This window comes from Artemia franciscana, chromosome 10, assembly GCF_032884065.1.
Source record: "Artemia franciscana chromosome 10, ASM3288406v1, whole genome shotgun sequence".
Taxonomy (NCBI): Eukaryota; Metazoa; Arthropoda; class Branchiopoda; order Anostraca; family Artemiidae; genus Artemia; species Artemia franciscana.
This window is the reverse complement of record NC_088872.1, coordinates 1385822-1399174: the sequence shown is the minus strand read 5'-3', so window position 1 is coordinate 1399174 and position 13353 is coordinate 1385822. Positions and strand designations below refer to the sequence as shown.

General features: G+C 34.8%; 1 protein-coding gene across 4 annotated transcripts in view; it reads right to left on the bottom strand.

Annotated features, from left to right (window-relative positions):
* Positions 1 to 13353, bottom strand: part of LOC136031641 (uncharacterized) — a 196584-nt gene that overhangs the window by 169236 nt on the left and 13995 nt on the right. Inside the window, exon 1 of one of the 4 annotated variants that reach the window (XM_065711288.1) lies at positions 3216 to 3240. The exons of the other annotated variants lie outside the window; for them this stretch is intronic. The gene's annotated coding sequence lies outside the window, so the exon portion shown is untranslated. Of the gene's footprint in view, positions 1 to 3215; positions 3241 to 13353 lie in introns of those variants that run through there. 4 annotated transcript variants of the gene reach the window in all.

The window sequence follows — 13353 nt, the reverse complement described above, 5'->3', positions numbered from 1 at the left end:
CGAACTGTAGTAAGGAGCGATCCGGCTCAATAGGAACCAAAACTATAAAAAATTGAATTTTGATATCAATAGCTACATCAAAAGAATCGCATTTTAATGCTGATTTTAAATATATAAGTTTCATCAAGTTTAGTCTTAGCCATCAAAAGTTACGAGCCTGAGAAAATTTGCCTTATTTAGGAAAATAGGGGGAAACACCCCCTAAAAGTCGTAGGATCTTAACGAAAATGACATCATCAGGTTCAGCGTATCAGGGAACCCTACTGTAGAAGTTTCAAGCTCCTATCTACAAAAATGTGGAATTTTGCATTTTTTTGCCAGAAGACAAATCACGGGTGCGTGTTTATTTGTTTGTTTTTTTTTTGTTTTTTTTTTCCCAGGGGTCATCGTATCGACCAAGTGGTCCTAGAATGTCGCAAGAGGGCTCATTCTAACGGAAATGAAAAGTTCTAGTGCCCTTTTTAAGTGACCAAAAAAATTGGAGGGCATCTAGGCCCCCTCCCACGCTCATTTTTTTCCCAAAGTCAACGGATCAAAATTTTGAGATAGCCATTTTGTTTAGCATAGTCGAAAATCATAATAACTATGTTTTTGGGGATGACTTACTCCCCCACAGTCCCTGGGGGAGGGGTTGCAAGTTACATACTTCAACCAGTGTTTACATATAATAATGGTTATTGGGAAGTGTACAGACGTTTTCAGGGGGATTTTTTTTGGTTTTGGGGGTAGGGTTGAGGGAGGGGGCTATGTGGGAGGATCTTTCCTTGGAGAAATATGCCATGGGGGAAACATTCAATGAAAAGGGCGCAGGACGAATGTGGTCACGTTAGAAAAAAACGTCAAATTAAGAGCTTAACATACAATGCTGGATGTTCGGAGCCTCTCTATTATGGAGTATAATTTGAAAATAACACAACTATACGAGCGATAAAACATATATACCACAACCATAACTCAACTAACCAAAGAACTGCTAAGAGATAACACAACTATAAAGCGAAAACAGGTGAAAACTAACCGGAAAATAAACGAACTAAGAGGTGGAAGGGGCCCAGAGAAAAAATATAATCCTTTTTCAATTTTGAGCCTAACTTCCGCAAAGGAGTAATAATGTCAGAAGCCCCGAAATACCGAATTATTTTCTTTTCAAACAGTTCGTGGTAAGGAACTGTAGTAAGGGGCGACCCGGCTCAATAGTAAACGAAATTCTAAAAAACGGAATTTTGATGCTAAAAGATACATTAAAAGAATTGAATTTTTACGCTGATTCTAAATATATAAGTTTCAATTAATTTAGTCTTTGTCATCAAAAGTTACGAGCCTGAGAAAATTTGTCCTGTTTGTAAAAAAGGGGGAAACATCCCCTAAAAGTCATAGAATCTTAACGAAAATCACACTATCGCATTCGGTATATCAGAGAACTCTATAGCAAAAATTTCAAGCTCCTATCTAAAAAGTGTGGAATTTTGTATTTCTTGCCAGAAGACAAATCACGGGTGCGTGTTTATTTGTTGTTTTTTTTTGGTTTTTTTCCCAGGGGTCATCTTATCGACCAAGTGGTCCTAGAATGTCGCGAGAGGGCTCATTCTAACGGAAATGAAAAGTTCTTTTGTCCTTTTTAAGTGACCAAAAAAATTGGAGGGCAAATAGGCCCCCTCCCATGCTCATTTTTTTCCAAAAGTCAACAGATGAAAATTTTATGATAGCCATTTTGTTCAGCATTGTCGAAAACCATAATAACTATGTCTTTGGGAATGACTTACTCCCCCACAATCCCTGAGGGAGGGGCTGCAAGTTACAAACTTTGACCAATGTTTACATATAGTAATGGTTATTGGGAAGTGTACAGACATTTTCATGGGGATTTTTTGGTTTGGGGGGTGGGGTTGATGGGAGAGGGCTTTGTGGGAGGATCTTTCCTTTGAGGAATATGTCATGGGGGAAGAAAAATTCAATGAAAAGGGCGCAGGATTTTCTAGCATTACTATAAAAAAACAATGAAAAAATAAACATGAAAACGTTTTTTCAAATGAAAGTAAGGAATAGCATTGAAATTTAAAACGAACAGAGATTATTACGCATATGAGTGGTTCTAAAAATACTTTAGCATAAAGAGCGAGGTATTTAGGAGGAGATAAATACCTCGCTCTTTATGCTAAAATATTTTTAGTGATTTCAACTATTTATTCTACGGCCTTTTTGATTCAGGGATCATTCTTAAAGAATTGGGACAAAACTTACGATTTAGTGTAAAGAGCGAGGTATTAACGAGGGTACAAACCCCCTCGTACACATAATAAAAATATAAGAATATAAAAGTTTGTTACGTAAGTTAATTCTTAAGTTACGTATATTTTTTACTAATAAAAACGTTCGTTGAATATTAAAAGTTCTAGTAGCCTTTTTAAGTAACCGAAAAATTGGAGGGCAGCTAGGCCTCCTTCCCCACCCCTTATTTCTCAAAATCATCTGATCAAAACTAAGAGAAAGCCATTTAGCCAAAAAAAATTAATATACTAATTTCATTTCAATAATTTATGTGCGGAGAGCCAAAATCAAACATGCATTAATTCAAAAACGTTCAGAAATTAAATAAAAAAAAACTAGTTTTTTTAACTGAAAGTAAGGAGCAACATTAAAACTTAAAACGAACAGAAATTACTCCGTATATGAAATGGGTTGTCCCCTCCGCAGTCCCACGCTCTTTACGCTAAAGTTTTTAATTGTTTTAAAAAGTAGAATTGTGGCAAAGAGTCAAACTCTAGCGTAAAGAGCGAGGGACAACCCATTTCATATACGGAGTAATTTCTGTTCGTTTTAAGTTTTAATGTCGCTCCTTACTTTCAGTTAAAAAAACTAGTTTTTTTTTATTTAATCCAATCTAAGACAGGTGCGTTCACTTTGAACTCTGAATCAATAATTTAAAATATACTCTGTTTCCGTAAAAGTGCAAATTATGTTCTTGTCTTGAGAAGGCATGGGAGGTGTGAAAGGGGAGTCAGACCTATTCATGTTTATTTTTCCTCGTTTTGAATTTTACTCAGTTATTCATTGTAATTTCTTTTTGTTTTGGGTTTCATTTATTTAGTGATGGTGACACTAGGTAGTTTCACACTTGGAAGATTATTTTACTTTATTTCTGCTCATTTTTTGTTTGATAGAGCTCTCTTTTCTTTTAAAAACTTGTTTTGTGGAAGGTTGTTTAAATTAATTACACTTGAATAAGCTTCAAATTATTCGACAAATAGATGTATGATCTCGCAACAGATATCCAAACGAGGCCACACCCATGCAAAAACTGACCTAATCTTTCAATGAAATTTCATATTTGCGAACAACTGTCGAACTAGCTACGCCTAGCTATTTATAACGTCTGTCATTTGCAGCTGAGGACAAAAAAAAGAGAATAATTATTACAAAACAAAATACAAGAAAAATTCAATTCAACCCCCTCACAAAATATAATATGTAGAGCTTCACTTCACCCCCCCCCCTCCCAAGATTTTTTTGGTGCCCTCTTACCCTGTTTTTTTTTTCTTTTTTAGGATACATTTTCCGATTTGGTCAATTATTGGCATCTTTGTCACATTGCCCCACCCCCAATATTTTGCACATTGGTAAACTTGTCACGTTTTGCCTCACCCAAGATTTCACTCTAGATCTGCCTCTGCCTAGCATGAAATTCTCCTTTCAAGATTTTTTTTAATTAGTAACGCTTACTTCTCCCAAATCTGTAAGAAAGATGCTCTTCTTCATTCTTTTAAATGTAAACTATGATGTTCTTGTTTTTTAAAATCTTTTTTTTTTCAAAAAGTAGGTTTTTCAAAGAAAGGAAAAGAGCACTCTTAAGGTCAATCTCCTAGGTTGAAAGCGCATTCTATTAAGATAGCATTGAAATATGTACCGAGATTTCCTCCTTTCTCATTGGCTTAATTGCTCTCTTGAGGGTTGTTTAAAGACTTGACTTCCTTGAATATTACGACTGGATTTAAAGGGAATTTAAATTTTTCACATGTCGAATTGGTAACAGCTGACCATTGGAATTCGGTTGGTTACAAGTCAGATAACAGTTTAGCATTTGAATTTTCACAATGGGCAGAAAAAAAACAAGAACAAATAAGGGACAGGAAAACCTGAGACATTGCTAAATTCTATAACAACGTTATAGTAGAATATATCGCTTTTATTCATTTACAAGTTACATTTCCAAACAGTTCCTGGTAACAAACTGTAGTAAGGAGCGACCAGGCTCAATAGTAACCAAAACTCTAAAAAACGAAGTTTTGATACAAATAGTTACATCAAAAGAATGGCATTTTAATGCTGATTTTAAATATATAAGTTTCATCAAGTTTAGTCTTACCGGTCAAAAGTTACGAGCCTGAGAAAATGTGCCTTATTTTAGAAAATAGGCGGAAATACCCTCTAAAAGTCACATAATCTTAACAAAATCACACCATCAGAGTTAGCGTATCCGAGAACCCTACTGTAGAAGTTTCAATCCCGTATCATAAAAAAGGTGGAATTTTGTATTTTTGCCAGAAGACAGATAACGGGTGCGTATTTTTTTTTGTTTTTTTTTCTCAGGGGTGATCGTATCGACCTAGTTGTCCTAGAATGTCGCAAGAGGGTTCATTCTAACGTAAATTGAAAGTTCTAGTGTCCTTTTTAAGTGACCAAAAAATTGGAGGGCACCGAGGCCCCCTCCAACGCACATTTTTCTCCAAGGTCACCGGATCAAAATTTTGAGATAGCCATTCTGTTTAACTTAGTCAAAAATCTAATAAGTATGTCTTTGGGGATGACTAAATCCATCACAGTTCCCGGTGGAGGGGCGGCAACTTATAAACTTTGACCATTGTTTACACATAGTAGTTGTTAATTATGAAGTGTACAGACGTTTTCAGGGGGACTTTTTGTGTTGGGGTTAGGGTGGGTCGGGGGGGGGGGCAGGTTACGTGGGAGGATCTTTCCGTGGAGCAATTTTTCATGAGGGAAGAGAATTTCCATGAAGGGGTCTCAGGATTTTCTAGCATCATTTATAAGACAATGAGACAATGAGAAAATATTTTTTTTTTCAACTGGAAGTAATGATCAACTTTAAAACTTAAAACGAACATAAAATATTACTTATATAAGGGGGTTTGTCTCTTCCACAATACCTTGCTCTTTACGCTAAAGTATTTTTAGTAACTCTAACTAGTTATTCTACGGCCTTTGTGATTCAAGGGTCATTCTGAAAGATTTGGGACAAAATTCAAGCTTTAGTATAAAGAACGAGGTATTGACGAGGGGGCAAACCCCCTCATATACATAATAAAAATACACAAATATATAAGTTCGTTACATAAGCTAATTCGTAGGTACGTATGTTTATTACTAACAAAAACGTTTGTAAAAAAATAAAACAAATCTAGTTGTATTTTTAAGTAATCAAAAATTGGGAAATAACCAGGCCTCCTCTCCCACCCCCTTGTTTTTAGCGAAACCGTCCGACCAAAACTATGAGAAAGCCATTTAGCTTGTGATTAACATAAAAATTGCTTCTCCAGACTAAACATCCGCATGATATATGGGTATATTATTGCAAAATATATCGTGCGAAGTATACGTTCCGGCAGAATATGTTTCAATCTTTTGAGGATGCCAACTCCACGTGCAACTTTGGTGGAGATAATGTCGCTATGATGCTTCCACGATAGATTAGAATCAACATGGAAGCCGAGGTACCGCAGTGATATAACTTGTAAAATAGGCTTTTCACCAAATAGAACTTTACTACTTACATCAACAGAATCACCCACTCTACAGAATGTCAGTAAAATTTTTCTTTACATTCACACAGCAAACTTAAACTTGTAAACATCTCTAATCTTTTGAGAGTAATATGAGCTTTTGCTATCAAATTATCTGCGGATTTTGGAAATTTTGTTAGCAATAATGTTAGTAATATATGTATCCTTTAGATAAACGCGCATCATGTTCACGTAAACTAAATAAAGTAAAGGGCCCAGCACAGACATTTTGCTATTTATAATGTTAGATATTGCCGTATGAGTATCTACACCAGGTAACTACTTTACCCCATGAAATACAAGGCTATCAAACACGGACTCTTGATCCTAATTATCAAGCTTTGTTTCTATTCGACCAATTCTCTCCTCCAAATTTTCAATTTGAAATCTCAGACTACCTAGTAGAGCCTTCTCAATTTTTGCAAACTTTGGATTAAACTCGAGAGTGATTGAATCATAAACTTGGCTGATTATCAGTTCAATACCTTCTTTGTTCAATGAATTTGGGTCATTGAACTTTTCAGTAACTGAAAGTAAATGAAAGTAAGGAGCAACATTAAAACTTAAAACGAACAGAAATTACTCCGTATATGAAAGGGGCTTTTCCTCCACAACACCCCGCTCTTCGCGCTAAAATTTGACTCTTTCTCTTAACTCTATTTTAAAACAGTAAGAAACCGTAAAGAGCGGGCCGTTGAGGAGGAAAAACCCCTTTCATATACGGAGTAATTTCTGTTCGTTTTAAGTTTTAATGTTGCTCCTTACTTTCATTTAAAAAAACTTGTTTTTTTTATTTAATATATGTATATAAGCCTTTTTATATCTTTATCAACACTGAGCACCCTTCATGAATCACCTTTCATCCTTTCAATAACCATCAAAATGAATTTAGTTCTCCTTTTTAATAAAATTTTAGTATAGGCACAAAACAACAATAAAAGAGAAGCAATTAAACTTAAAAAAAGAGTTATGCTATGAACAACATTTATTTGGATCTATGAAAGGTAAGAAATCACTTTTCCCTAGATACCAGATTTTGGTTTTCCAGCTGTTATCTTCCATCTCAGATATAGTTCCCTGTTTATTTGTTAAATTTTTTGAACTTAATGTCTACAAATGTTACCTCATTTTTGGACTAAAATAGCCCACTTTTAATTTGTATGGCATAGAAATTGACCTTAAGAATTTATCAGATTTGCAAAAGAGCCTGATCTTTTTCCCAGGAGTTTTCTAAGTTCAGTGACACAACTTATTCCATATACTTTTCTACGCATTGTGCATGTCTTTCAACAAAATAAACAAAAATAGATTTTGCAACTTGAATCTTGCATTGACTTCTAGAAGTTTTAACGTTTTGAAGTTTTGAAGTGTTAAAGTTTTGCACCTAGAAGTTTGTATTTAGAAATTCTTGTAGTTTAGAAGTTTCTATTTACTAATCTTTTGATAATTTTGCAATGCAAAAGTCCCAAATTGGTATAGATTTCACAAATGTTATTTGACATCAGTAAATTTGGTACTTAAGTCTTTTTAAGTTTGTTTATTACAGCCTTCGAGTTGATTTTGTAACATAGAAGTCCGTAATCAACAAATACTATTTAAATATTTTACAAATATGTCCCTACTTCCCCCGAGAAATAAAGGTACACGTGGTGGTGGACCCAGAACCCAAACCAATTAATTGGCGGTGTGCCGCCAATGAACATCGTGGCAGCGTGGATACACATTGGAAAAGAAAGTTTAGTTTATACAAACTTTAAAATAACTTGTAATAATAAAGGTTGTAATAAAGGTTGTAATAGGGTTGTAGCATTTTATCAGTTTTGGTTCTAATTAGGGGATTGCAATGATGTTTATTGCTTCATAAAGCAACCTAATAATACCATTTACAAACAAAAGATTTGAACTATTTTTCTCTGCGATAGCATTGAAAAAGCCACAAAAGCTTTGATTCATTTAGAATTTTTATGCTGACAACTGGAGGGGGGATAAATTCAATTTGTATTCTTGTTTTAAATTAAAGATAAAAACTTTAGCTTATATCAACGACTCTAAGCTCAGAATGTTTCTAAGAAGAAGCGGTGAATAGTTGCAGTAATAGGAGCAACAATAGTAGAAGTAGTGGCTAAAGCTATAGTAATATTGGTAGGACTAGAAGTTTTAGATTAATACCCTACAGCGTTGCTGGGTACTATTAATCAACCTTTTTGATAACCTATATGTACATACAGTGTTTTGATTCAGTCCAACACTGTCCCTATACTTTCTTGAGGGTTTAAGAAACACCCATAGCATTGGCAATAGTTCTTGTCATAGCAGCAAGAGTAATAGTAGTAGTGATGGGGGCAATATTTGTCATTGCAGCTGCAGTATCAGTAATAGTATTCACACTGAAGCACAATGGGAATAAACTGTTTACTAAGGTATGTTGAATAGATAGTAAGACATTAAGTAATTAATACAATAAGTCTGAATAGACAATAACAAACTAGGCTGCTGGTAGACTTATGAGCTTCTGGTAGCTTTTCAACTGTTTAAAATCCTAAATACCACCACTGAGAGAAGGGAAAGGTCTCTTCAGGTGACGTTGAAACCTCTTTGAGTTTGGGTGCTGAAATCACTATTTTTATGTAAACTTGAGACTAAGACTGTATAAGCTACCTGCAGAAACAAGCTGCTTCCTCATCAACGCCCCGCTCTTTACGGTAAAGATTGACTCTTTCTCTTAACTCTACTTTTTAAAACAGTAAAAAACTTCAGCGTAAAGAGCGGGGCGCTGATGAGGAAGCATCCCCTTTCATATACGAAGTAATTTCTGTTCGTTTTAAGTTTTAATGTCGCTCCTTACTTCCCGTTAAAAACAATTGTTTTTTTTATTTGATTTCTGAACTTTTTTGAATCAATGCATGTTTTGATTTTGGCTCTCCGCAGATGAATAATTAAAAAGAAATTTGCATATTTATTTTTTTGCTAAATGGCTTTCTCATAGTTTTGGTCGAATGATTTTGAGGGGAAAAGGAGCGGGGGAGGAGGCCTAGTTGCCCTCCAATTTTCTGGTTACTTAAAAAAGCAACTAGAACTTTTAATTTATTACGAATATTTTCATTAGTAATAAATATACTTAACTTAAGAATTAACTTACGTAACGAACTTCTATCTTTGTATATTTTTATTATGTATATGAGGGGGTTCCCCCCCCCGTCAGTACGTCGCTCTTTACACTAAGGCTTAAATTTTGTCCCAATTTCTTAAGAATGACCCCTGAATCACAAAAGCCGTAGAATAAATAGTTGAAATTACTAAAAATACTTTAGTGTAAAGAGCGAGGTATTAGGAGGAGGTGAGCCCATCATATGCGTAATAATTTCTGTTTGTTTTAAGTTTTAAGGCTTCTCCTTACTTTCAGTTGAAAACACTTTTTAATATTTATTTTTTCATTGTTTTTTTTTTAATAATGCTAGAAAATCATACGCTCCTTTCATGAAAATTATCTCTCCCCATAACAAATTCATCCAAGGAAAGTTCCCACAGCATATCCACCTCTTCTCAACCCCCCCCCCCCCCCCCCAACCTAAAAATCGCCCTGAAAACGTCTGTACACTTCCAAATAACCATTACTATTTGTAAGCACTGGTCAAAGTTTGTAACTTGTGGCCCCTCCCACGGGGACTGTGGGGGAGTACGTCGTCCCCAAAGACATAGTTATAAGGTTTTTTGGCTACGCTGAATAAAATGGCTATCTCAGAATTTTGATCTGGTGACTTTGGGGAAATAATTAGCGTGGGAGGGGGTCTAGGTGCCCTCCGATTTTTTGTTCACTTAAAAAGGGCGTTTTCATTTCTGTTAGAATGAGCCCTCTCGCAGGATTCTAAGACCACTGGGTCGATACGATCACCCCTGGAAAAAAAACAAAAACAAACAAACAAACAAATAAACACGCATCCGTGATCTGCCTTCTGGCAAAAAATGCAGAATTCTACATTTTTGTAAATAGGAGCTTGAAACTTCTACAAAAGGGTTCCCTGACACGCTGAATCTGATGGTGTCATTTTTGTTAAGATTCTATGACTATTAGGGGTAGTTTCGCCCTATTTTATAAAATAAGGCAAATTTTCTCAGGCTCGTAACTTTTGATGGGTAAGACTAAACTTGATTAAACTTATATATTTAAAATCAGCATTAAAATGCAATTCTTTTGATGTAGCTATTGATATCAAAATTCCATGTTTTAGAGTTTTGGTTACTATTGAGCCGTGTCGCTCCTTACTACAGTTCGTTACCACGAACTGTTTGATCATCTGCTTTCCCCTACTTTTGAAAATCATTTTAATTTTAATAGAAAACGTCATGATCATAATACAAGTAAAACTGATAACATAACTCATGACTTTCAGAGTATCACTCGGGTATCTTTTGTGATTCGCCATTATGGTCTACATGTTTGGAATATATTGCCCTAGTGTGTGAAAAATGTGCCTAGTCTTCCTAGTCTAGGCTCGTAACTTTTGATGGGTAAGACTAAACTTGATTAAACTTGTATATTTAAAATCAGCATTAAAATGCAATTCTTTTGATGTAGCTATTGATATCAAAATTCCATTTTTTAGTTTTGGTTACTATTGAGCCGTGTCGCTCCTTACTACAGTTCGTTACCACGAACTGTTTGATCATCTGCTTTCCCCTACTTTTGAAAATCATTTTAATTTTAATAGAAAACGTCATGATCATAATACAAGTAAAACTGATAACATAACTCATGACTTTCAGAGTATCACTCGGGTATCTTTTGTGATTCGCCATTATGGTCTACATGTTTGGAATATATTGCCCTAGTGTGGGAAAAATGTGCCTAGTCTTCCAGCTTTCAAGTCACGGGCAAAGAAGCTTCTTTTATCTCTCAAGTGAATACGATTTGAAGCCCACTCCAAGTTGTCATTTTGTTCAAGGTATTTCCCCTATTTTCTTTGCTGTAAATTTTTTTCTATCTTCTACTTTGTTTCCTCTTTCTCTTTTTTCCTTTCTTCCTTCACCAGTTTAGTTTCTTGTAAGTTGAGTAGCTCGGTTTAAATGTGGTTTTAATTAGCTGAGAGTGATAACCTCGCTTACCCTTCCAAGCTTATTGTTTTCTTGGCAGGCGAAAGACAAATAGTGTTTATTTTCTTTTTTTAATAAATGTATATCTCCTATCTCATTTCTTTAAACTTCCATGAGCATAAAAATGGTCAGTAAACAAAATCGCTCTATTATATCATCGTATATTTCAATGCTTTTGCGTCTTCATATTTAACTGTTTATGATTTGTCGCAATTTGAATGGGTTTTGCTGAGTCTTTTTGGAATAATTCACCTTTTACCATTTTCAAACTGGTTTATCTTGTATTACCAATATGAGTTCTGAATTTCCCCTTGGAACTGCTAGATTAACTGTTTAATTTCTATTCTTAGGCATTGATAACATCGCAACTACGTTCTCAAAAGAGAGTTTTTGAGGAACTCTTTTCTTCCTCGAGAGACCAAGCTACTAAAATTCATATTTAAGTGTTTATGATTTCTTCTTATTTAAGCGCTTATGATTTCTACATATTTAAGTGTTTATGATTTGTCGCAATTTGAATGGGTTTTGCTGAGTCTTTTTGAAGTAATTCTCCTTTTACCATTTCCAAACTGGTTTATTTTGGATTACCATCGCAACTACTTTCTCAAAAGACAGTTTTGGAGAAGCTCTTTTCTTCGTCGAGAGACCAAGCTGCTAGAATTTAAATTGATTTATACCTTAATTAAATGAAAAAAACTAGTTTTTTTAACTGTAAGTAAGGAGCGACATTAAAACTTAAAACGAACAGAAATTACTCCGTATATGAAATGGGTTGTCCCCTCTTCAACGTTAAAGTTTACGCTCTTTACGCTAAAGTTTGACTCTTTGCCACAATTCTACTTTTAAAAACAATTAAAAGCTTTAGCGTAAGGAGCGAGGCGTTGAAGAGGGGACAACCCATTTCATATACGGAGTAATTTCTGTTCGTTTTAAGTTTTAATGTCGCTCCTTACATTCAGTTAAAAAACTAGTTTTTTTATTTATTTAATCGATATATTAAAGTGAATAGTGGTATGTACGAGAGTAACACTTCTGTGGTTAAGGTTGGGAATGAGATTAGTTACTAGTTTCGTTTTGAATCAGGAGCATGGTTGCGTTCTGTTCCTAGTTTTATGAATTTTGTTGATGGTCTTTGTACTAAAGCACGGTGAAGGCTGTGGCAGAGTATAGAATCAAACGGGAAAGTAAAAATCTCCTAGACTTAGATTAGGCTGAAGGCTTTAGTGTCCTAGATGAGAATTTTAACAAAATGAATGAGTTTTTTTGGGTTTTTGAGTGTTCAGGGTGGAAGAATAGGTTTAGAAATTAATGTAAAGAAGACTAAGTAACTTAGTATGGGAATAAATTAAGGTGAGGGGTATGTTGGGTAGCTGGAAGATCGATTCACTTACCTGGCTAGAATTATCAGTAAAGATGGTCGATGCAATGAATATGCTAATGGTACAATATCTAAGGTTCGGGGATGCTGGGGTATTTTTTCAGAGTTGTAGAAGTTAGGGACGTTAGGAAGATAGGCATTTAATACAAGACTAGTATATTGGAAGGTACACTGATGAAATTTGTCAAGTACGGTTCTAAAACGTGGACAGTGCATAAGACGAAAATGTTAGATGTTTTCCAGAGGAATTGTCTAAGGATTACTTAGTGCCCTTCTGACTGGCCTCATTTCAAACAGTAAACTGTACGAAAAATACGGTTCTATCCTGCTTTCCATAGGGTATAATCAGAGAGAGGTTAATATGGCTAGGACACGTTCTGCGAATGAAGGATGACTGATTTTCGAAGATCGTTCTTTTCAACCAACAATATAGAACCAAGCGAAGAGCAAGTCGTCCCCGAGTGGTGTTGAAGGCGGTTGCAGGAAAGGTTTCGAGGGAATCTTTAATTTTTTGGGAGGAAGTAAAAAGGAAGTCTTTGAATAAATTAGAGTGATGTAGTAGAACATCCACAATTTTCCATACTGGAAGTTTCTAGCTCCTATATTGCGGAAGGCACAATTGTGCATTTGCAAAAAGAAGGTTTATCAAGGATACGAGTTCATTTGTCTGTTTGGGACCAGAAGCTGCAGAATATTGCGAGAGTCTTCATTCGAATGAAGTAAGTCCTTGTGTTATCATTTCAACATATTATTTCTAGCTTGAACAGTGGGGGTTAATGGAGGCATTGGCCCGTCATATTCAAGATAATTTTTGCTCACTCTAAGTTTTGAAATCATTCTTCTTATTCTTGAAAAAAAATTTCTATCAACCCTTTTGCTTTCTTTCTTATCCTTTTGAAGCTTATCTTAAATATAAATAAATATAAGATAAATATGTTGTATTTATCTTGTATATATTTATCTTATAATATCTTATATGTATTTTATAAAATAAGATAAATATAGCAGCTTTAGCTGTCATCCTTAACTCACTAATTTTTACATTTTAGCGTAAAAACTCGAAGGAAAAGTTTACTATAAAATTCAATC